Below are 25,049 nucleotides of genomic sequence, written 5' to 3' on the forward strand. Positions count from 1 at the left end.
TGAAAAACTATGTACCTAAGTGCATCTCATATCGTCCATACCGCTATCTAGGGGCGATCTTGACGTATTATCTTGAGCTCACCACTGCCGGGGTCAAGTTGTGCGTGCAACACCGACCCACATTTGAAGGATTACAAGTAGCTGCCGAGAAAATTTACCGCTAACATTGCCATATAAGCTGTATGAATTTTAGGTCGCTACAAGTATAGTATATGCTCTTACGCCGACATCTGCGCAAATATTGATTTAGTAAGTCGGAGCAACAATAGCGACGGTCGGTCGCGCCCGCGCAATCCAGCATTGTGATCGTGAGGACCATCGACGGCGCGTAAACATCGACTTTCTTTCTATTGCCTATAGCCGGAGCCCAAATCAACTGGTAAAAATTAGTAGAGTCGTAGCCTACACAGTACACTTTCAGCATATTGAGGATAAATAAATATTTGCATTTGTTCCAAAGTTTTCGTCGTCTGGTAAGATTTCGTACTGTACATGTTACACTCAAATACCGAAAACGCTTATAGAGCGAAAAACACAAATTTCGCCAAGTGGATATTTTACAGTTACCACAATGTGTTATCAGCAGTTTTATCACTCAATGAGCGTTTTCCGTCTTTGAGCGTGACATATCCACTAAGACATTGTCACTGTGGTTGTTAAAAAGGCAATATCTGGTATATCACCATACGTGCCAACTTATTTATTGGTCGCTGATATGCACCAGGTTGAAATTAGTCGCCCCTATCAACAAGTAGAGAAAAGTGTCGGTTGCCAACAAGTTAACAGTTGGCACGTCGTTTGATATCCAGTCTTTTTTAGCGTAGCAGTATTAAATAAACAAACAGGTAGTTACAGCTTTTAATAATAAAAAGCTTTTAATAAAAAAATACCTACCTTAAATGTAGATAATAAACAGGAAAGCAATAATGTATTAAAGAGTAAAACGTTGAGAATTTGACCCCGTAACAAAAGTACCGAAATGTTGCGTTCTTCGTAGCATGATTTCCAGTCATGTCGAGTTTAATATCCAATAATCATAAAAAGAGGGCCTGGGACCGGAAATTAGCTTGTTTCACTCATACTCCATTTATGCAACAAGACGAATTAAATGCGGTTTTGTACCGTTATGAAGATGCCAGTTTGAGCCATTTACCACATCGAAACGTGTGTACCTACCTATACCCAATTATGCAGATTTAAGACTTAAATGAGTGATAAGATTTTTTAAAATATCGCAAAACATTTTATAATTTTGATCTTTTATGAATTGAAACGTACCCATCGCATTGATTATACGTATCCATTATGTTGCTTAATTGTTAAGAATTAAGAGTAAGAGAAATGTGCATTATCCGTACGAATATTATAAATCCGAAAATTTATCTATAATAATAACAACTAAGGACCTACATTCAAACGATTTCAAGAAGACACAAAGCTTTCCTAGACGTAGGATACTTTTATCCCGGGAAAATAAAGGTTTCAGATTATAGGATTTTAACAAATTTGAAATCCATGCGGATGAAATCAAATGCAAAAGCTACTTAGTTTAGTAATTGTAATTAATTACCTATATTCACGCTGTAGCTTTCTATAGTAAGTATTTACTAATAATTTGATTAAAGCATTTCAAATAGGTTATACTTATTTATAGGAATTACTGTTAATATAAGTACCAGATAAAATAAATATAAGTAAGTTTGTATGTATTTACAAATCGAAACATCGTAAATCCTGTATTGCATTCGTAACCTGAAGCAAGACGCTTTAAATCGATTCGGATCCATGAATTAGATAGGCGGCTCTCTTATCGTAATAGGCTGTCCGGCTGAATATGAAATTTAATTTTATTTGGAAGACATTGTAAGTCAAGTTACTATCGGAATACAACCTCTTCGTGATCATGTTCTAAAGATTACAAATAAGGATAAAATTGCGTTAATGTCTCTATATCTGTTATGCCCCGAGAGCTCGCATGAAAGCTGAAAGTTAGTATTGTGAATATTTTGCGATGCCAAAGTATAGGACTATGCCTTGTACAGCAATTCTAAGTAATTAAACTTTTTTTAATAAAAGAAATTGAGATTTTACTATTTTCAATATCTTATGCTGGCTTAGTTTATACACGGATATCGAGAAGAAACACCTTACAATCTTTCGACTCTTATCAGGCACCACCTTAAAAATTCCTACAGACTCGAATGCTAGCGTGCGTTCACAGAGACTGCAGAGTTCTTGTGACTATGGACCGAGTACCGTTAAACAGATTTGTGCTTTGATTAAGCAAACGCAATGGTCATTAATTTTCTTAAACAAATTAAAGGTTTCCTAGAAACATTTCCGATAAGGTGTAATTAAGTAGATAGTTATTTAAATAGCGTTAAAATAACTAAGTACCCTACCTACGCGACTTGAGTTACGTGATTACTTAATAGGAAGATAAGCTTTTATTTTGTGTTTAGTTAAAAACCGAAGCTTTAACTTTTTTTGCTACAAGTATGAGTCACACTGAAAACAAATTAAGTTAAGGAAACGTTATAAGTTACGTCATTTCTAAATATATCAAAATACCATAATCGGTGGCTTTTTTCTAAGTTTTTTGAACAGTCGTGATTAGCACGAGCATCAAAACACTAAATGAACAATATGCTAGTAAATATCGTTATTACCGTTGAAAAAAACCAGTCGTAAAAAATGCCTGTGTACTCTTTCAAGGTGAAGATGTAAAACACTAAGATTTAAAAGCAATATTCAGGGAAATGCGTCGAATCTGGAAGTGCCTCATTCAATAACAACCGATTCGCATGGATTAATATACCTACCTACAGTACCTGCAATTTTAGCTAACTAGCCATTAGGAGTCCAAAGGGAAATATTATATCCTAGTTGGACCCATTTTTTATTGAATTATTATGTTTGTACATTAGTACATTTATTAACTTTTAACTCTTGCTAGGTATAAAACTTCAAAAACTTTTGTCATGTTAGTGACTTGCACTAGTTTTCCTTTTTCATTTCTTTTTCCTATATTGCAAGTAGGTACATTTTTAAGTCACAGTAAACCGAATACCTAACATTTAGTTTTAATAGAAAGTGTAACGATGAAATTAGTGCATTTTAATTGATCATTTTGACTTGGTTGATGAAATGTGTTTGTTTCTACGTGATTTATTTCGGTACAGACCACAGAGTCCTTGTGCCCAGTGTTAAGTATATACATTTTTGATTGTTTACAAACATCGGGAAAGTGTGAGTCAGACTCGTACGCGAAAGGTTCCGCACCATCGTGAAATACACATTTTGTGAAAATTTAAACTCTCTACCTATTACGGTTTACGTGATACAGCCCGCTGACAGACGGACGAACGGACGGATGGACGGACTGACAGCGGAGTCTTAGTAACAGGCACCCTTCGGTTACGAAACCCTAATAACGTGACTCGTTTACGTTCTACCGTACGAAAATGTCAAATCACGGTATTTGGTCATACTGTACATAAGAATTGACAGATGCAGCTCCTCGTACACAATATCACGTAGTTAACTTGAAAAGTTACTCTTGGGTCTCAGAGCGAATAGACGTATGATAAGTTTGAGTATAATATACTCTTCAGTAAAGTGGTCGTTAGTCGTCAGCCGCGTGAATTGTGAGACGACGCTGGTGGCGCGAAGGCGCAATGGCGAGGTGCAAGCTCATCCACTCTAAGGACAATGACATCGCGCGTTCCGCACGATGAAACAACCTGGACATTACGTTCCGAGACTTTTATTAACATAATAATATAATAACATAGATGCAATAATTAGCGCTGTTAAGCAATTCCGTCCGTTTTTTTCGTCCTTTAGTTTGACAACCTCTGTACTTTAGATTTTAGCGATACTGCCCATGGTCAGTTTTTTGTAAAGTTTTTAGTATTTAAAATCTGGTAAGTGATAATCTGCAAAGATAAAGTAATATTTTAGCACACTTACTGTAAACTTATAAAGATTTTGATTTACTTTTGCCTTAGGTAGAATTTTCTGTACATTCAAGACATATTCTGTCGTTATATCGCAACTGGTCGCGATAGTTAGAAAGATATCTGTTCGGATTCCAATGTTTTTATCGTATTATGATTTATTATAAACTAGACTGTGCCCGTGACTTCATCCGCGTAATCCTTTGATGTTTCGGGATAAAAGTTGCCTATATCCGTCTCCGGTATGCAAGCTATCTCTGTACCAAATAGACGTTGCCCGCTGCCTTCTTCGGTGTGGATTAAGATTGGTTGGATATAAAATAATAAAATGCCAATGTTTTTATCAAGGTTTCTACGCGGTAATAGTAGTAGCATCCACTTTATTTTTTTGTCACGAAAGGAGGTAAAGACTTTTCCTTACATTGCGTCGTAAACTTAAGCCAGTATTTTCAAGTGAAATAAATCCCTTCGAGGACTTTGTCATTTGGCATTGTCGGGTCACTGCTGTTTACGAAATCACTCGCGTTTCATGACGCCGAAGCGACACTCTAAAAAGCGGGAATAAAGGCTCAAAACCGCTTCTATTTGAACACAAACAATGGATGTTCACTGCTAAGTAGTCTCCTTATTCTCTCACGCCTTCCTCTCGACTCGGCGTGCGAGGTCCTAGACAAAGTTTGAAGTGAGTGCAACAGACAACCACTAACACAAAGTCATATATATCGGTACAAAATACTAATTGGTAAAAGACCTATGCAAACACAACATGAGAATTTTTACTTTGTAAATGGTAAAGTGGACATGTCTATTTGTCTTGTTATTTAGAGTGTGGGTGCCATGCGTCTGGGCAGTCGAGGGCTCTTTAGTACGAAGCAGGAAATACAAGCGAGCTTCGTTCGCGGTGTTAGAGTGATAAATGCTCGTCGCTGTAAATTACACTACATTTAATATCAGATAGTGCTAGACAGAGTGGCGACAATATTTACACTGTCAATCTAATATAAGCCCGACTGTGGTATTAGCCGTAAGTACGCTCACTTTACGTGGGTGTTGTTAAGCTTGATACTCCATATAAAGCAAACACAAATGTTACGAGATTCGTGTCATAGTAAATCACAGTTTTGCACTAGTATAACAACACACGATCCACATTTAACTTCACTAAATATAGTTTACTAGATGATGCCTGCGACTTCGTCCTCGTAAGTTTTGGTTCTCAAAAAATTCCCGCGGGAACTCTTTGATTTTCTGGGATAAAATAAAGCCTATATGCGTCTCCGAGATGTAAGCGATACGTACATTTCTTTACCGAATAGATGATGCCCGCTGACTTCTTCAGTGTGAATTTAGAATCTTTTAAAATCTTGTGGGAACTCTTTGATTTTCCGGGACAACAAGTAACCCTTCCCTGGGTTGCAAGCTATCTCTGTACCAAATTTGACAAAATTGCTTAAATGGATGGGTCGTGCAAAGCTAGCAGACAAACAAACAGACAGACACATCTTTCGCATTTATAATATTACTAAGTGGGTACCAAGGTGGAAGAAAGTAGTACCTATACATGGAAGAATGATGAAAATGAAATTAATTTTCTCTTAATTTAGGTACCTATTCTGTTTTAGCACAGTGGAAAACATTATTCTGGCGCACATAATTTTGATACAGTTAAACCTCGCTTCAGAACTGCAGAGGTAATATCAAATTAATAAGGCAAGATTTGGCACAATGACGTCAATACTTTCACGCCTATACAAATCTGATTGACGCGAAAGAAGATAAGTATTATAAAAAACTTAGACCGGCAAAAAAGACACACCAAATAGCATCATAACCTACATTCCATTTGGTGGCACCGTGTACCGGGCTCGTTGGTGCTATTGAATGTGAATGTTAAACGAAGTTGAAGTAGGGCCATATTTGTGTGGTTCTCTTTTATCGGTCATTGTGACCGGCATCGCGACTCGACTATATACTGATATTGATATTCATGTGGCGGCCCGTTCCGAGGTTTCTTACGCACAGTCGCACACGCCGTCAGAATTCCCTTCATCGGGGACCGATAACCATGCAACCGTAAAATAGTACATATTTTGCCAACAAACATTCCTTTACATTTTAAGTAAGTATAGGAATGCAAATGAAATATTTGTAGTATTTTGATACTAGATGGTGCCTGCGATTTAGTTTTTTTTAAATCCCATGGGAACTCCTTTAAGTAGTTTATTGTTTTCTCTTTCAATCACGCCGCAACGGAGCAACGGATCGTTGTAATTTGCATGTATATAGTTAAACAACTGGAGAGTAAATACTTTTGCTAGTCTACTTTTTATCTCGGAAAATTAAAGAGTTCCCAAGGGATTTTTAAAAAACTATCGTCATGCGGACTAAGGCAGATTCAGGCCGTCTAAGACAATAGTTAGTCATCATATAAGTTTGCTACAAAATTCGTCAGTTAGTATATTATACAAATTAGGAATAAATTAGGAATTAGGAACAAGCAACACGATACCTATCTAATGTAATTTATACTAATGTTAGTAGGTATAAAATTATTTTCTAACGAAAATTAAAATAAAGAACAATCACTTAAATATTTAAAGTTGTGAGGTTATCACAAATTGTTTGATCGTTAGGTACCTATAATTCGACGCGAGTATTAACCGTTGATAAATCTCATTGAAACCATGAAATCAAAGTCACGTTTTCAAATTACGATTATACCTAGCAAGTGAAATAGAAACGGTTTATGTGTTTTTGTGGCAAAATAACCGTTTCGGTTCCTTGTCTAGGTATTTTTGCAAAAAAGATTTTATCACAAAGGTAGAGTTATAGAATTTGGTGCTTTATAATACTTATTCATACTGTTACGCATTTTTGCAGTTTTTCTCCGTTCCTAGTAATTGGTCTGACGTAATATGAACCCTCAAAAAGAAAAGGGTCACAATTCAGCGCATGAACTAAATGGGCCTTATAAAAAGTTGATCGTCAATACGTTATTGATAAGTTGGTTATTGTTTATAGTTTTGTTCAAAGGTAACTTATAAGAAATGAATATGGCTGGCTACAAAGGTCAATGGCACCTGTGAGTCCCAGATTCAGTTGGCCATAAGTTGCAATTTTCTCAGGAAGCGACGGCGCGTGGCCCCAGCGTCGCCCGCTCGCCGCGAGCGCATTCTGTCACGCCGGGACTCTGCGCGCGCATATTGACGCGTTTCATTAATGCACAGTCACTTAATAGTTGTTTCTACATTCTAACTTCCAAGTTATACATTTCCGTCTCTTCTTTAAGTTGCTAGTCATAGAAAACTAAACGCAGCGTGCGCAATATAAACAAACGTACCGGTTACATTGTTAAATAATTTTTTGTTCTTAATTTTGTAACAACGTGATGAGGCTAAACATCGTTGATCGGCGTTCGTATAATATCGACAAGACAATATATTGTACTTCATTGTAAATAATAAGAACTGCTGCTATTGACCTTGTGTTTTTGCACCAGACTAAAAAATGCTTGTACTCATCAGGGCCGTTAAGAAAATAGCGTCATCCAGCCATTTAGCTCCCGTCAACTAAGCGTAATTCCGTAGCCTAAGTGCGAAGCATTTACCTAAAATTTTAAAACAAAAGAATCGGAAGCTCATCGGCCTTGCTAGATTAACATCGTCAACGAGACATAGATTTATAACATGTTTGTTATCTAAATATATATGAAGAAAAGTCGACTGATTCATCAACGCCCAACCCAAACAAATGGATATGAAAAGCTAATATTGTGCACAGACGTACGCTTTATAACATGATGAAGAAATAAGGCCGAATTTTTTGAAGTCGCCACGGAAGGTCGTAGTTGTCGCACAGCCTAAATCACTGGGGTTAGAAACTTGAAATGTTAGTTTTTTTAGGGTTCCGTACCTCAAAAGGAAAAACGGAACCCTTATAGGATCATTTTGTTGTCTATCTGTCTGTCTGTCCATCCGTCTGTCCGTCCGTCGGTCCGTCCGTCGTGTCTGTCTATAGAGTACTTCCTGTTGACCTAGAATCATGAAATTTACTAAAGTTCTGGAGGTCATTCTGATAAAGATTTCTTTACAAACTTGGAATAACAAATATAGTATTTTTGGTATTTAAATAATATATGTTATCTAGGTAGTTATAATGTGATACGTTTTCATGTCAATTTAATTTAATTTAAATTCCAAAACAAAATATACCTACCTTAAAAGATGTAAAATTAATGGTAACAAAATAATATAATATAATGTATTTATTATTACGTCAGATTTGTGGCGTGCAATATTGATGTAAAAACATTTCAATTGCATGGTAGTGTTGGTACTGTGTAATTTTTCATCAACCGTAAAATAAAAGGTGTAATTTAATGAGTTTAAAAAATCATTATTTCGTTACGGGTTGGACCAATGAATTATTTTAAAGTAATTCCATTTGTATCTATAGATTAAATAAAATATGCGAGATGAATTATTAAATTTAAAAAAATGTAAATATGAAAAGGTAAACATGATTTGGCACATACTTTTAATAGGTATAGAAAATTTCTTACGGCTTAAAAAAATAACTAAGACGAAAAAGTTATTTTTTCATTAAAACAGCGGACAGATATGTAACTATGTTACATATCTGTCCGCTGTGTATATGTGTATGTATGTAACTTGCATATACGAATAGATATTATGATCCAAAAAAACTAGTAGAAATAAGCGGAAAGCGGGAGCTTATGTTTCTAAAGTAGCGGCCGGCATCACAAAGACGTGTGCCGTAGCACCCTAAAAGCAGTGAGATGTTGTATTAGAGCGTGCAATGTCCCGCAATATACTTAACTGGTGCCAAAAAATACTAGTTTTTATCATTTAATTATTGTCGTTGGAGCTGACTCTACTAGTTCGCCATTAGGTATACAAGTAGAAAATTCTTTAATTGCATAATATGTGTTACAAAAGATGATAAGTACATATTATTACAAAAGTTCAACACATAAACCGTAGCGGTGTACAAATATTGTGGAAGTTAATTATACCTAAAAATTTAAAAACGATTTTTGTTGTAGATTTACATGCGGTTCGTAGAATGACACGCATTAACAATTATTGCAGTTATAAAAAGTTGGACTTGCGAATTTAGTGTGTAGCGCTTTGAGATTGCCATAGCAGCAATGTATTTCAAGCTTACAGTGAGCAAAAGTTGCGATCAACGACGCATATATGAGGTTTTCTCCTCCATATACAATACCTCATTGTCTAAAAGCATCTTTGGATAAGGGCTGGTAGCGTCGAAGGGCATCAATGGAACCTTCACCCCGCACTTGAACTGGCATCATCGCGGTCGCGGGCTTTGCGCAATCAAGCGACTCGAAAGCGTCGTTTCGCACTCGCTGTGACCGTGCTCGATAGTTTTTGTAAACCACAATAGTGATAGTTTTATTACCTACTTGTTTTACAAAATCTTACGATTAGTCTTTAGATAAGTACCACAACTATCGCACGATAGTCGAAGGATTCTTTTTATAACACAATAAATCCATACCTACTAAATAAAATATGGTAGACTTAACTAGAGTACAGCTTTGTTAGTAGGCAAAATACTTTATAAAAACACTATTAAACAGTATAGTGTTCCGCTTTCCCTAAACCATGTGATGATAGCTTAAAACTTTGTATACGCACAATTTGTTGAGTGCAGTCTCTAAACTCTAAACTCAAAACACTGGACTCAGACAGAAGGATTACGTTTAAAAAAGCTTATTATAGCTTTTCTGTATATTATTAGTGTCTAAAATACCTATCTATTATTATTATGATTGATACACACGATAACGCGAGGGCTTAGCAAAAAAACCGGTAAATAGCTGAAGTGCTAATGATTAACTTTTTTAGCGCCATTTAGATATCACGCCATATTTTACGATTAAATTATTACAAAGAGCTAATCGTAATTATTACATATTTGTATTGGTTTAAGTTATTAATTGTATTTTATTATATTTTATGTTCCTAATAAAATAAAATAAAACATTATTAGTTTTTAAGCTAATTGTATAATTGCCTAACTATTCAACAATAATAACATGTAATAGCGTTGCTCATCTATTTTAGTAACTTGTATTATTAAATGTTTATAATTGTAGGCAAAAACTAAATAGGGAAAAAATCAATGCCCGGATGTGCATTCGATACGCGATCTTGTGTAGTGTGATAATAATGATTAATCTATTCGTTTGTATTTTATCGAAAATATAAAAAAGCTGCACTATTATTCCCTTAAACTATGTAACACTAAAAGTTTAAGAATATAAGTAAATATGAGTCCAACAAAGGTTATTTTTACTTATACCCTGTACTATTTATAACTTGTACCCTTTGACAATTTGCATCTTTTTTAAAAAATTTAATTTGTACCCTTTCAAAGGGATGAAAAATGTTCGGTGGTTGAATCTATACTAATAAATAAAATTGGAGTGTCTGTCTGTAATTTCGAAATAACTACCTCATATAAAGCTCATATTGTTATTTGAACGATACCATAACCGAATCACACGTTTTTAAAATTTTTGTCTGTCTGTCTGTCTGTCTGTCTGTCTGTCTGTCTGTCTGTCTGTCTGTCTGTCTGTTTGAAAAGGCTAATCTTCGAAACGGCTGAACCGATTTTGACGGGACTTTCACAGACAATTAGAGGATTCATCAGGGTGTAACATAGGCTACTTTTTTAACCGACTTTCAAAAAAGGAGTTGTGTTTTTCTACCTATGTATACCGAAATCTCCGAGATTTCTGAACCGATTTGCGTAATTTTTTTTTAATCGATAGAGGAACTTTGCGACATTGCCCTACGTATAAAAAATTTGGATTCCAACTCCTCAATTCTGATGCTGCAGGGGACCTGACCACCAAAGTGGATGGGATTTAGAAACTGTCATCGGTTATAAATTGATATTGAAGCTATCTTTACCAAGTAAAGACTTTGTCGCGCGGTACTGATAGACTACTTTTGTCCTGGGAACTCAGAAGTTCCCACGGGATTTCCAAAAACCTAAATCCACGCGGGCGAAGCTGCGGGCATCAGCTAGTTTGATAATAAAATTAATCCAAAATTTTTGGGAATGCAAAAATAATAATCAATAGGTCCCTAATTCGCGATTGGAAGCTCAAATAGTCCAATAATAAAATTATATTGAAGTATGGACTTGCATTATCGTGATGAACTATCCTGCGTCGATTACAGTATCTTTTTTAGACTTCAGGAAATATTGTAAGCAAATTAATTACCAGTACTTATTATGTCATGAAGTACGATAATCTGCATTTACTGCCCTACGCATTGCCCAGCCATTTTTAATGTGCCTCGAAAATGTTCAACTTTCGTTGGCGTTCATCTTTATTAATCAAAAAACCTAGGCAGGGTCTGGATTTTATGCTTGTATGTTAGATCTAAGTTTCATGACTTATCATTTAATATGATTTTTCTAAAGCTCCTCAGTTAATTTTTTACAAAGATCTGATGCGCCAATTAACATGAGTCACCTTTGGCCTTCAGACAAAAAGTGATGGATCTGTCGAGAAAAAAGTTTCCGTGTCCTTTATTCTGCCTGCCTGTAGGATTGTTCTTATGTAACTCACAGCAATGAATTAAGAAAACCTGAATTTCCAAAGTACTGTATGTTTGTGTGTCTCGATCATATTCATTGTTTTGTTTGGTGAATATTCAAATAAAACAATGAATATTGATTTTGATAGGCCGAAATTCTATCGCTGATAAAAATAATACGACCACGATAGAATTTCAAAAATTCGCGAGGATTTGTTAATTTTGATGAAACTAGATCATGAAATACAGCAATCATTAAATCACACTAATATTATAAAGGCGAAAGTTTGTATGTGTGTGTGTGTGTGTGTGTGTGTGTGTGTATGTTTGTTACTCCTTCACGCAAAAACTACTGGACGGATTTGGCTGAAATTTGGAGTGGAGATAGATAATATCCTGGATTAGCACATAGGCTACTTTTTATCCCGGAAAATCAAAGAGTTCCCACGGGATTTCAAAAAACCTAAATCGACGCGGGCGAAGTCGCGGGCATCGGCTAGTTTATTATATCTCAAAAAAACAAAATCAAGACGTTCATGTCTCCCTAACTTTTGCTACGAAGTGATATTTGACAAAGGAATCGGAATTAGGCCTGGACTCTGGAGATTATCATAATATATTGTGGTTACAATAACCAGACACAGGTGATTGATTATATTTACTCTTAGATATACTTCTGTTCTATTTCACAATATGTCTGTTACGTTTGTCCGTAATTTACGTGCCGTTGACAGCTCAGAGAATTTAATGTCTGAACTCTAAATAGTTACCATAATGTCGTTTATATTCATAATCATCCAACATAATAGCCATAATATGATATGGCACATGGTGTTAAATTTTTCTTGTTTAGTGTTTTATGTATGCATAGGTATTATTGTTATATTTTTGTCCTCTTCTTAACTACATAATGAAAGTAAAGCTCTCGCATCTGTCTCTTTGAAAGCACTAGTCTTAAAAAGTGCCGAACAGATTTTATACATAACGGTTGTAGAGCCTCTTAAAAAATGTAAGCTACCCACGCAAAAACGATGCAGTTTAGTTGGTATATTATTAAATTCGAAAGCGATTGAATTGATTACTTTTAATAATTATTAATTTTGATTAGTAACGATTTACCACAAGATCAATACTCTGCAGAAGAAAATTTATTGATGTCATATTCCAACTACTCCACTTAATGAAATAAGCGAGATTTATTGATTAGGTACCTCATTGGTATATAAAAATAAATTAATATGAAATAAATAATACATATCCACTGCGCGATTAATAATAACGTATTTATCAATAAAAGGTCTTTCTCGAATAATAGGACACAGGTACAAGTTGCAATTTTGCCTACTTTATATTCGTACTAAATATTACAAATTAAGTTCTTAGTAGTGACTAGTGCAAATGATAGTTTGAATGCATAATGTAGTTTGAACGTATGAATAGTTTGCAGCTACAATATTAAATGAGGTGTTGACTGTAAAATATCGGATCCGTCACGCTGCTACTCGATACACGTTCCATAGAATTGTTCAATGCTATTTGATTATTTATTAAACACAGTTCTTTATAATTTTTAAGAAATAACTTGTACAAAATCTAGTATTTAAAATATTTACTGTATTTTTGAGTTAATTTACCAAACAGAAAAATTATTGTGTTAAATAAAAAACACTTGTCATTAACATTTTAATTGCCCCTGCCTATGTAATTTAAGAAGGATTTCAAACAATAAACACATAAGTTATGAATAGGACTTGTGTTACGATAGTGAAAACAAGTTGATGTAGTACAGAGGTTAAAATAGTTTACCTACCTAATTGACAAAACATAATTGTAATGCCCATGTACTAACTACCCTTTATTATAAAATTGTTAACTTTATTAAAGAACGGAAATAGTAAATTCAGCATGTACCTACATAAAGTAAGCACTTTTGCCTTAATGACTAATTTATACGAATTAATTAATTAATCTAAATTATTTAAACTTAAAGTATAAATAATTTAGTTTTTGTTCCGGATTAAAAAATGTGTCTGGAATACTTAAATTATTAAATCATATGATGTTGGGTAAATCTATAGTACCTATGTAAATCTTATATGTAAAATTCCGTTGGTCACGCCGTAATTTGAGAACGACTGGACCAAATTGGATAATTTTTTTTTTTGTTGTTTTAGGACAATTATTTTCCCGTGAATTTTCCAAAAAAAAAAATCATATGTATGAAAGTTTCTTTGGAAAATCCATGCGAAAAGAGAGTTCCAGCGGGACGCGGACGAAGTCGCGGGCAACAGCTAGTTTATAATATAGATGTATATAGGTATACATAAAACAAAATAGTTGTGACGAATATCCTTAATAACTATATAAAACCAAACTCATAATATAATCTATATAAGTTTTCGTAGCACTGATCTCGTAACATGTAAAACAAGATTTGACGCGGTAGCGCTACAAAAGCTCCTGAACCGGCTTTTCAGACGTTTCAATATTATACAAGGGATTGTTACATTATCTCTCCAACCTATATTATTTGTAATGTAAAAATATACTTATTTTATTAGTAAATGTTTTAATAGTAAAAAAATGATAAATTGATAAAAATGCCATTGAACTCACCTCACTTCTATTTGCAAGAATTCCGCGTACACTTCTGTAGGCAGCTCGCAGGCAGTAATAGAGTAGGTATTCGTGAAGTGTATGTCACTGTCCAGCAGTAAACAGTTAGTGTTATGATATTGCGGAGCGTGATGCCTATGGCACGGCCGGGCCGGCACTGACGCAGGCGGGCGCTCGCCCGTCGCCGCGCTCGCGGAGGCTTCGCAGCCCGAGCTTTCAGCGAACACGAACCGCACGCACTGCACACTGCACTCGCCCTCGTCTACCCACGCGTTGCGATTCTTCTTTATCGTCTACTGTTCCGAGCGCCCGTCGCGCGTTTGAACTCTGCGCAGTGTCCGCTTTAGCGTATAAATATGAAGCTCGGTGGCGGGGGTCGGCGCCGGACCACGACGCATCGCGAATCCACATCGACATAAATTGGAGATGCAGCCGGTGTCCTCCCAATTGATTTTATTGCTTATCTATCAGTTACAGCCAATTAGCAAAAGCTCGCTTCCCGAACCCTGTCACGACTTCCGTATACTCGGCGCGAATATTATGGCGCGATTGTTAGAAGCTCGATAGAGACCGATGAAGCGCCTGCGTCCCTCGGCAGCGAGCGTATGCACGCCCTTAAAGCCTAATGTCACATACGACTTATAACGTCTTAGAATATCTTCTTAGCATTGCTTTTTGTTTGAGTCGTGGTAAATTGTAGGAGTAGTTGATGGGAGCCCTAACAAGGAACAGTAAGGATGTAACATTGCGGCGTCCCAATATAGATGCTGTCTAAGAGCTCTCGTCTAAAGCTCCGGTGACTTGTCTGACCAGTACGCACATTGAATTGCATAGACAGCCTACGCAATGGAACGGCGATAACACTCTTTCTTCATATATATTAGACAGGGGAGAGACAAAGCAATATTGATAAATACGATCTTACTATTATACCACAGAATACAAGTACTCAGGTAAGAATATTTTGTTTGCAAATAGGCGGTTTGTTATCGTAATAGCAATAAATATTCTGTAGATACATGCATTGCAACGTAGCACTGCAGGAGCAGTTTATTGTCTGTACCCGAAGTTCGATGCAATGTTTTTCAAGTTACTTTGCAACGATTTTGAATATAGGTACATACTAACTTACATCATGTATCTATGCTTGTATTAGGACCTATATGGGACCTATGCAATAACCAGTAGGTATATCAATATATACGCAACATAACGGCTCTATACTGCGTCAGAACTTTGAATGCACTCGAGCTTAATTCTTTCGATTTGTCTATCGTTGATATCACATAATATACCTACAGCGTTTATTTATAAAGTACAACTTCATTATACTGAAAGTTCATCATCAAAATCGATTGAACAATAATTGTAATGTTAACGCCACTACACTAACACTAATTACGTAATAGGTAAGTAGATTCGTAAGAAACGTAAGTACCTCCGTTCCCTCTATTCAAGTTGTGTTAATTTAATTTAAATAAACAAGAGTTTTAAGAATGGCAAAAGACTTAACATACTCATGAATGGTTTGCATTCAAGGGACATTCATTCGTTACTTATAAAGCATTATGCATTTCGCCGTTACGTCTGTCTACGTATATATAATAGGTTGTTATAACCTCTAAAATCATATAACATGACTTTAAATGTATACTTTTGTAATAGATGTATACTTTTGGTTGTCGGTTTTTAATTTAAATGTCTAATGGTGATAATGAATTACATAAACTTAAAACCAAAGCTACGAGGGTTTCGAACGCGCCCTGGTCTGAAAAGTGGAAAAAATTCCATTCAAATGGAAAGATCAATTAATAACAACAGTTTATAAATGTAAAACCCTTTTTTCCGTTAAGAGGGCTCCTCCGTCACTCGTTTCCACTCGTTTCATACAATCGTAGTTCCAATTTCATTTGAATATTAAGCAACCTAAGTCCATGAAATTTTGCAGACATATTCTAGAAACTAATATCTATGTCTGTGGTTTTCCAGATTTCTGTTAAAATATTCGGTTTCAAAGTTACGCGGTCTTAAAATTTTCATACAAATCTTAGAGCCCCTGTAATTTTAAAACTGCATATTTTTAGAAAAATCTAAAACACCACAGACACAGATATTAGTTTCTAGAATATGTCTGCAAAATTTCATGGACTTTGCTTGCTTAATATTCAAATGAAATTGGAACTACGATTGTATGAAACGAGTGGAAACGAGTGACGGAGAGAGCCCTGTTAAAGGTGTACTAATACAATATTCACGGGGACGTAAGGTCTTTTAAATTATGTACTCCTATCCCAAAAGAAACAAAGTTGACCTCACTTCCATCACAGAAAACCAACGGCCGTAGTGTCGATCAAAACAAATACGCTAATAATAATAAATGGATTGTAAGTCGTAGCATACCTACCAAAACTTATGACTACTTAATAAGCTAAAAATTAAAACAATCGGATAAGTAATTTGTATCGCCTAATAAAGCCAAATAGCGTAGTTACTCTTGAAATAGGCAACTTTTCGTTTTCGTTGATCAGAACTTGATGAAAATTGAAAAATCAACAACAATAACTAAGTCACAATCATGTCTTTAAGAAAATCAAAATCTGGTTACTAGTTTGAAATTCCTGGTAGTTAAATAGAAGTTCTTACGAGATTTTTAAAGGAAGATCATGGGATAAAGGGCATAGTGACAATTTAGTAAACGGGCTACGCCGGAAGACTCGCTTCGATGTCCCTTCATTCAGCCTTCGTTTCATTCTCGATTTTCATTTTGCTACGGATGTCGGCGGTTCGCTTCGCTCTACTCGCCATTTCCCCCATTCACTCCACTCGGCCTCGTAGACTCGCTTCTTTCAGGATCTTCTTCGCGATCTTCTGGATTTGCGCTTTACAAAAACACTCTTTAAGGAAATATATATAAGATAGAGAAGAGTGCTTGGAATCGGGGTAATCGGGTTTCGTTCTGAACCACATTCAATTTAATCTAATGCATTAAAATACATTTTTTTTAATTCTACAAAACCAGTGCTTACCTTTCATTTAGTATACCTATTTACCAAATAAACGGTAAAAGTATGTCCAGTAATAATCCACTGATCAGACATATTTTTGTAGTTAGGTACTTAGTACTTACTATTTAATGCTAAACCATTAATAAACACTGTCCAGTGGTTTATTTTTTCTACTCGGTTTAGTATAACCCATAATAATATGATACTCAAATAGTAGGTACTCTCACTTTTTATAAACAAACTTTTACTTTTGAACTGTGGTTCACTTTTATTATCCATACTTTCATACTAATATTATAAATTATGCGAAAGTGACTGCCTGTCTGTCTGTCTGCCAGCTTTTCACGGGTCATTCGTTAAACTGATTTAGATGTTTGGTACAGCATCATGGGAACATAATAATGTAAGTACTTTTTATTCCCGAAAATCAAGGAGTTACCACGGGATTTTTTAAAACCTCAATCAACGCGGATGAAGTAGCGGACATCAGTTAGTGATAATAGTATAATTAATAATATGAATACAAGACCTTGTATAACGTTATAATCTCGCGTCGTATTTTTCTATTAGCTTTTGCATTCTTCCGAATTACGGCGTCGTCGCTTGAAACTCAAGGCAAGCTTTGTTCAGGTTCTAATGTTCTAGGCTTGAAAGTAGAGCTGTGACATCTCAGTGGGTACATTGATTTTTATAAAAAACTCATAAAGCCCGAACCCGCTTAGCTCAAGTGGAGTTTTTGAAAATTGGTAAGGGATGGAATTTCCAAAAATCCTGGATCACGTATTTTTCATTTTTAATCGGTAGAATGAAAATACCGATTTTCATGGATATAATTGAATAATATAATATATTATTTATAATTTTTAGGACCCTATGAAAATAATATAGCTACATGTGCCATATTCGAGCAAAATAAATGATTATGATTATAAAAATTACGGACTTTCATACAAACTTTCGTCCTTTATATAACCGCCTTAGACGTCCAAAATCCTTTCGCAGTGAATGTCTACGCCATAAAGGTCAAAAGGCTACGTTAAAATTTCAAGTTTCGAACCCCAGCGGTATATAGGATGTGCGTTGATAGATCAATCAGTCAGTCAGGACAAGTCGGAGTGCAACATGCGTTGAGTACGTTTTGGAGGATTTGTGTGGTGTTGCTTGGTGGCTTGCCGGCATATTTAGCAGTGGGAGGGCTGCACGTTGCACCATACAATCATTCCTTCCTTGAACAGGTATAAGTTATGCCGAAAAATGTTTGGTATCAACAACTCCACAAAAAACATTCTGTACCTAACTATCTACCTACCTAGCTACAAAGAAACTTCATTTTAGTTACCGCAGCGTTGGGTTTTTTGTTTGTGTAAGGTGTTTACTTGGAATCATTGCATCCGTTAATAACTACCTACCTATCGCACAAAAGGTTATTGATACATATTTTTTATTAAATTTTTTCGATGACGGTTTTTCGCTTGACTAACTAAAGAAGCGAATGGGCCTACCTAAGACAAAGAAGTTTGGAAGTTTATCTACGGAACCTTGAATTTTACTTTACCCAATTAATTTACATCAACAATTATTTCAAAAGAGGAAAACGTGTCAATAAAAGTAGTCTTGATTGTAGAGACGCATTTTCCGTATTACTAAGAATTTCTTATGACCTAACTAGAATGAATAATTGAATATTCCACCTTAACTACCTTACTTTTATTGTTTGTGACGAAGCTCATATTTAAAAAGCTTTGTATCCATGAATAGTTACGGTAACCAATATCAAACATAAGACCATTTGCAAAGAGCATAATGATGAAAAAAGGCTGATACTGAAGTGCCAAGTTGCACTGAGGCTTTTGTGTCACTTTTTAATTTAATTATGTGGCTAATTCTGTTTTGCACAATATCTAAACTTTTTCGCAGGGAGCTTTATAAATGGGAAAGCATTATAGACCTGTTGTTAGAGGGAGTTTCGACCTGTCATTTTTATTTAGTTTAGAGAGTGTGTACAACAGAATTAACCACATTAACTGTGCCTAAATCAGTCACTGAACGCCGTATTTGAATTTTTAATAAAATTTTAACTTTAGGCACTCGTTTGACGTTTACTTAGCAATTAGCTAATTCTCAGAAGCCCTCAGTGCAATGTTCTCGATAACCTCTTGCGACTGAAAAAGGAATGAATGAAAACCGGAAAGGATGATACCAAAGGATTCGACATATTATGACGGCGAGAACAGTGAGTTCAGTGGCCTTGATGCCTTGGGTACTCAGCTCTTTGCAAGTGAGTAGATAACGGTTGCAGCCCTGCCGTTAGAAATTCTGACGAGGTGCTTGGTAAAAGCCCAAATTAACTTGGTTAAGGTCACTTAAAAGTTCCACCACCTTAGAAGTCGCGAATCTACCTAGAATCGTGAGTCTAGCAGGCTGACAAGTGACAAGTCTAGTTAACCATACTCACGTTATCAACTTTTAGCTTTTTTGAGTTCGTTCACGTACTGCATCGGTCGAACTGTGGCGAGAGATCAATGATTTTGATAGGAGTCATATCGAACGCCGTAGCCCGTAGCTGTTACGGTTCGGCTCTAATCCATATTTAATATTATAAATGCGAAAGTGTGTCTGTCTGTCTGTCTGCTACCTTTTCACGGCCCAACAGTTTAACCGATTCGGATGAAATTTGGTACAGGGTTAGCTTATATCCCGGGGATGGGCATAGGCTATTTTTTATTCCGAAAAATCAAAGAGTTCTCACGGGATCCCCAAAAACTCATCCGCTTAACCGATCTACTGTCTATTTAGCCGGTACTAGGATTTGACATATTCTGACATGAATAATTAATTCGCCTATATCACACTAATATTATAAAGGCGAAAGTTTGTATGTGTGTGTGTGTGTGTGTGTGTGTGTGTGTGTGTGTGTGTGTGTGTGTGTGTGTGTGTGTGTGTGTGTGTGTGTGTGTGTGTGTGTGTGTGTGTGTTTGTTACTCTTTCACGCAAAAACTACCGGACGGATTTGGCTGAAATTTGGAATGAAGATAGATAATATCCTGGATTAGCACATAGGCTACTTTTTATCCCGGAAAATCAAAGAGTTCCCACGGGATTTCGAAAAACCTTAATCCACGCGGGCGAAGTCGCGGGCATCGGCTAGTATGAAATATAGTTCTTGAATAATTTTTTTTAAGAAATGGCATTACTCCAAAATCCGATTGCTTTTGCAAGTACCTATTTAAAAAAACTTTATTTAACTGGATATCGAAATAGTAGAATGTCAGTAGAATATCCTCACACATTTATCACATCAATACTAATATTAACGTCGAATTAATTTTAATGCAAACCACATACGTATGTCTGTCCATCACACATCATGCGTGAATACCAGTTAAGCTGAATTTAATTAGTCAAAACACAACAACAGCGTGCGGCTGACATTATGTTATGCCATTTGACGGTAATGATAGTGTCCAAAGCGTAATTACATTCTGATTTAATTATTTTATTATTTACTAGCGACCCACCCCGGCTTTGCACGGGTGCAATGCTGATAGGTACTAAATATACTACAGAATGTATAGTACTTATTATATATGTCGCAGGTATGTCGTCAAAGCCATGATATTACCATCTCACTAGTGATATTATAATTAAACGCTATCTATTTATGTTTCAAAAAAACCGCATCAAAATCCGTTGCGTAGTTTTAAAGATTTTAGCATACATTGGGTCAGACAGCGTAGAGCGACTTTGTTTTATACTACGTATTGATTTAACTTTTTATTACAATGTTGAGATATTATTATATTATTCTCAGACACTTTTACTTTGGTTTCGCAAGGATATCATGGCTTAGATTGTTTTGTATTCTTTGAACTAAAACACTTATAACTGAATCGATGGACATCACTGAAATCAGAAAAACTAAATAAGATTCCGACGAATTGAGAACCTCCTCCTTTTTTCGAAGTCGGTTAAGAAAACCGGTCTAGTGCAAGTCGGACACTCATTCTAAGTCTTGCTTATTAGCTCATGCCCGCGATTACATCCCCGAAGACTGTACAAATTTCAAACCCCTAATTTTTAACCCTTTAGGAGTTAATTTTCAAAAACCTTTCTTAGCTGATGTTTACTGCATAAATAATACTTGGCATGGAGATGCCTTTCAGCACGATCCATCCAAAAGTTCGAGCTGTGGGAAGGCTGTGGGTTGATAAATCAATCAGTCAGTCAGTCACCTTTTCTTTTTATCTTTTTATATACCTATTGAAATATCTTACATTACAAATATCTTTTGATTGCAAGGTAACTAATTTTTTATGACTCGTCTATTTCAAAAAATGCTAATTTTCATTACCTACTTACATATTTTATATCCGATAGGCCTAACCATAGGCGGTTTCTCGTTGCTAAACACCTTTTACTCGATCGTGTAACTGTAAACATACGTCAATTACATCAAGTTGTGATAGTAATAAATATATAATCATCAATTACCAAAGTAACTGATGAAATGTGTCGCTAATATTTTATAACGCGAATATTTTAATTATTTTTTCAACGTTTACGGCTTGACGTGGTCAACTAAGGACAGTGACACTGGCAGGCGCCGCATTTTTAGAGTGCCGCGCAAACGAGTCTGGACGCTTCCGCTATCACTGCTCATTTATTTGCTTGCTCGCGTATCTTTAGCATATTATGATCTTTTACGTTAGTTCATTATTTAGATTAAGATCTGATTTTTCAAAATCATTAATTTTTTGTTCAAAAAATCTACTAATCCGACTCAGGCTGGGATCTCTACAGAAAGGGAGATCATGTCTTTTAAACTTGTCAGAGCAAAGTCAAAGAACGCTGTAAAGTAGATTTCTTCCTCACACCGACTTTGATAAGCTACCTGAAAATTTTTGCTGTTATCGACCGAAAATAGTATGGTCTCTTTAGATAAAAATAACAACGTTGCTAAACTAATAAATAAACATTTACTGATATGATATAATACTATCGATACTGATTGATATAATATCAATGTAAGTAACTATAGATCAAACCGATGTGCTTAAAGAAACTTGAAATTTTGCATGGAGATTTTATTTATAACCAGAGCAGGTCAGCTAATAACATTAAGTACCTACGGTGCATATTATAGTTGTTATGAGTAAATTATTATAAATAATACCGGGTACTACTACTAAAAAAATACAAAACAAACCGCAAGTAATAACCGCGAAAAGTCATTCTTCGTAACGCTTTTTCCTTAGGCTTATTAAAAGCAATGACTTATTAATGGTCCAAATAACATACTCGTACCTACAGAACCCAAAGAATATAAAACGCTCGTTCAATAGTTGTTTACATTAATTAAAGTGGTCTCAATCCCAACATAACGGCTAAAACATTACTATGCTAATTTATTGTTAGGGTATTTTCTTGCCATCCGCAATGTGACACAATTTTTTCAAGATCTAACTGTAGCAGAAAAATGATTGATAGTTAACCATTAATATCATATTATGATTGAGATTCGTGTGCGTCAAACCTCTAGCAAGTCATACCTACCTATCTGGATTAGGTTTAGAACTTCTGTCTGTGACTAAACCACGATAGTTTAAACAATATCAGAATCATTAGTATGATCTGTGTTCAATCCAGGCAAATAAACAATCTGTGATTTTGAAGTAACTGCCTCGAAAATAACGAATTTAATATTATGGGTACATTATATAAATCATTGGTTGAAAAGCAAGTTTTGTTCATAAGATTGATTTAGTATTTAGACGTAATAATCGTACCACCCATTTTTTAAATTTTTGTGTCTGTTTATTTGTACAGACTAATCTTCTCAGATGAACCGATTTTGATAAGATTTTTGGAAGCTGATATAGGGCTATGTAAAGAACGATCTAGACTATTTTTTGTCCCATAAAAAAAGCGGCTCCACTAGATTTTTGAAAGGCTTAAATCTAGCAAAAGCAATTTAAAACGTTCTAGAGGCAAAGATTCAAATGAGTACTCGTAGATCCTTGATTGATTGAGTAAAAGAAAAAGTAGACGATGTGGTGTCACGAGCACATAGCGGTCGCGTATCCTATGCTAATAACATAATAAATCAAAACATTTATCAATTTTTGAATAAATAATATTAAGTTTCTTAATGTAGATAAAATAACTCATTCTGATAAGAAAATTTAAAATTAGATGATAGCCGCGAATTCATCGGCACGAATTTAGGTTTTAAAAAATTCTATGGGAAATTATTGAGTTTCCGGAACATCCCGGGATGGGTACAAAGGATGGACCATGAAAAGATAGCAGTTTTCATTTAAAATAAGGTACAAATTATATTTACTAACAGACTCTAATTTATAATCCCTATTACAATTAGGTAGAAGAAAGAGAAAGGTAGGACTGCCACTTTGATGAAGAATAAATAGCTGTTGTTAAGAATCTAAGTTTAAAAAAAATCTTTTTCTTTATTTTCTCTCACCAAAAGTTCTCATTTTAATATCAAACAACAGATTCCAATACGTGTATTTACCTAGTCCCCCAGAAAACCACTCAATAAATCATGATTAATGAATACCACCCCGCATCAACATCGTCCCTTGAAACAGCGAAAATAAAGCATAAAAAATGAGATATTCACCCCCTCAATATTCTTACGAGAAAATACCTAAAATTCGATGAGAGCGCCACCTGCTCAAAAGACAATAACTTCGGGCAAACGAGATCGGATATAAGCCAAATAAAGAATTGCAATGTGTGCAAATCGTGAATGTAGTGGTAGCTATTCGTAGGTACGGACTATTGATTTTGTCCACCCCAGAACGCGTACTCCCGGCCCACGAATACCTATAACCCGCCGAACTCGATTGCCCATCTATTAATATCAATTTATTGAGTGCTTGCAAAGTTCGCCTCAATATTGCTTCAAAGGAAGTAGATACCTACAGTTCCCTATTAAATTATTCACTTTTTAAAGTGTTTTAGGCTGTGTGTATTCTGTAAACTGTAAACATCATCATTATGATTAAGCCTCATGATCTTCCACTAAGCACGGGTCTCCTCTTAAGGTTTTAGGCAATAGTCTCCCACGCTGGCTCAATGCTTTCCTTAAAATAGTTAGGTATTTACGTTTAGAAGGAGAGCAAAATTTTAGTCAGTTGGAATGAGTATAGACTACCTATAGATATGAAAAAGAATAATGATATTCTTAAATTGTTTTAATACTTAGTTAACGTTTGAAAAGCGTGCTGAATTTCATGTCAGATCTTTTCAGCAGATTCTACTTTCCGATGTTAGGTTTTGCCCTGCCATAGTGCTTTTAATGTTCGAACTTGTACGCCTGAAGTTTGTTATTTGACTACTAACTAAGAACTTTGTTATTTTGAACCAGATCATTCGCGCGATTTCGTTAGCGTAGATTAAAGTTTAAAAAAAATCCATTAGGAACTCTTTAGTTTTTCTTGACAAGCCTATCTCATTGTCCAGGATGCAAGCTATCTCTGTACAAAATTTCATAAAAATTGGTTAAAGGGACGGACTTTAAAAATGCCGTGGTGATTTTCCGAGATAAAAAATTGTCCGTCCGACCGCGAGATATAAACTAACTCAGTGCCTATCTCTTTTATCTTATTATGTTTGTCTTTTATAGGTATAATAACTTGTATCAAATATTAATAATAAAAGGATTGATACACTAATACTTTTAGAAGATTAGTTATAGCAATGAAAACCTGAAAGTATCTTCTTCATGCAGAGGTATGTTATAGTATCCTATCTGCCTAGCTGAGATATTCCTGATTCAAATCATAAAATAATTTAATATTAAAAAAAACAAAAGGTTTTTAAATTAAAACAAGGTTATTTCTTGTTTA

The 25,049-nt window shown here is 35.3% G+C and overlaps 1 protein-coding gene across 3 annotated transcripts in view; it reads right to left on the minus strand.

Moving 5' to 3' along the window:
- The window catches only part of LOC123878589, a 46,635-nt gene extending 32,156 nt beyond the window's left edge, over positions 1-14,479 (minus strand). For all 3 annotated transcript variants that reach the window (XM_045925888.1, XM_045925879.1, XM_045925868.1), the window contains exon 1: positions 14,174-14,479. The gene's annotated coding sequence lies outside the window, so the exon portion shown is untranslated. The remainder of the gene's footprint in view (positions 1-14,173) is intronic.
- Positions 14,480-25,049: the final 10,570 nt, after the last annotated feature.

The sequence above is a fragment of the Maniola jurtina genome, chromosome 3, assembly GCF_905333055.1.
Source record: "Maniola jurtina chromosome 3, ilManJurt1.1, whole genome shotgun sequence".
NCBI classification, from domain to species: Eukaryota; Metazoa; Arthropoda; class Insecta; order Lepidoptera; family Nymphalidae; genus Maniola; species Maniola jurtina.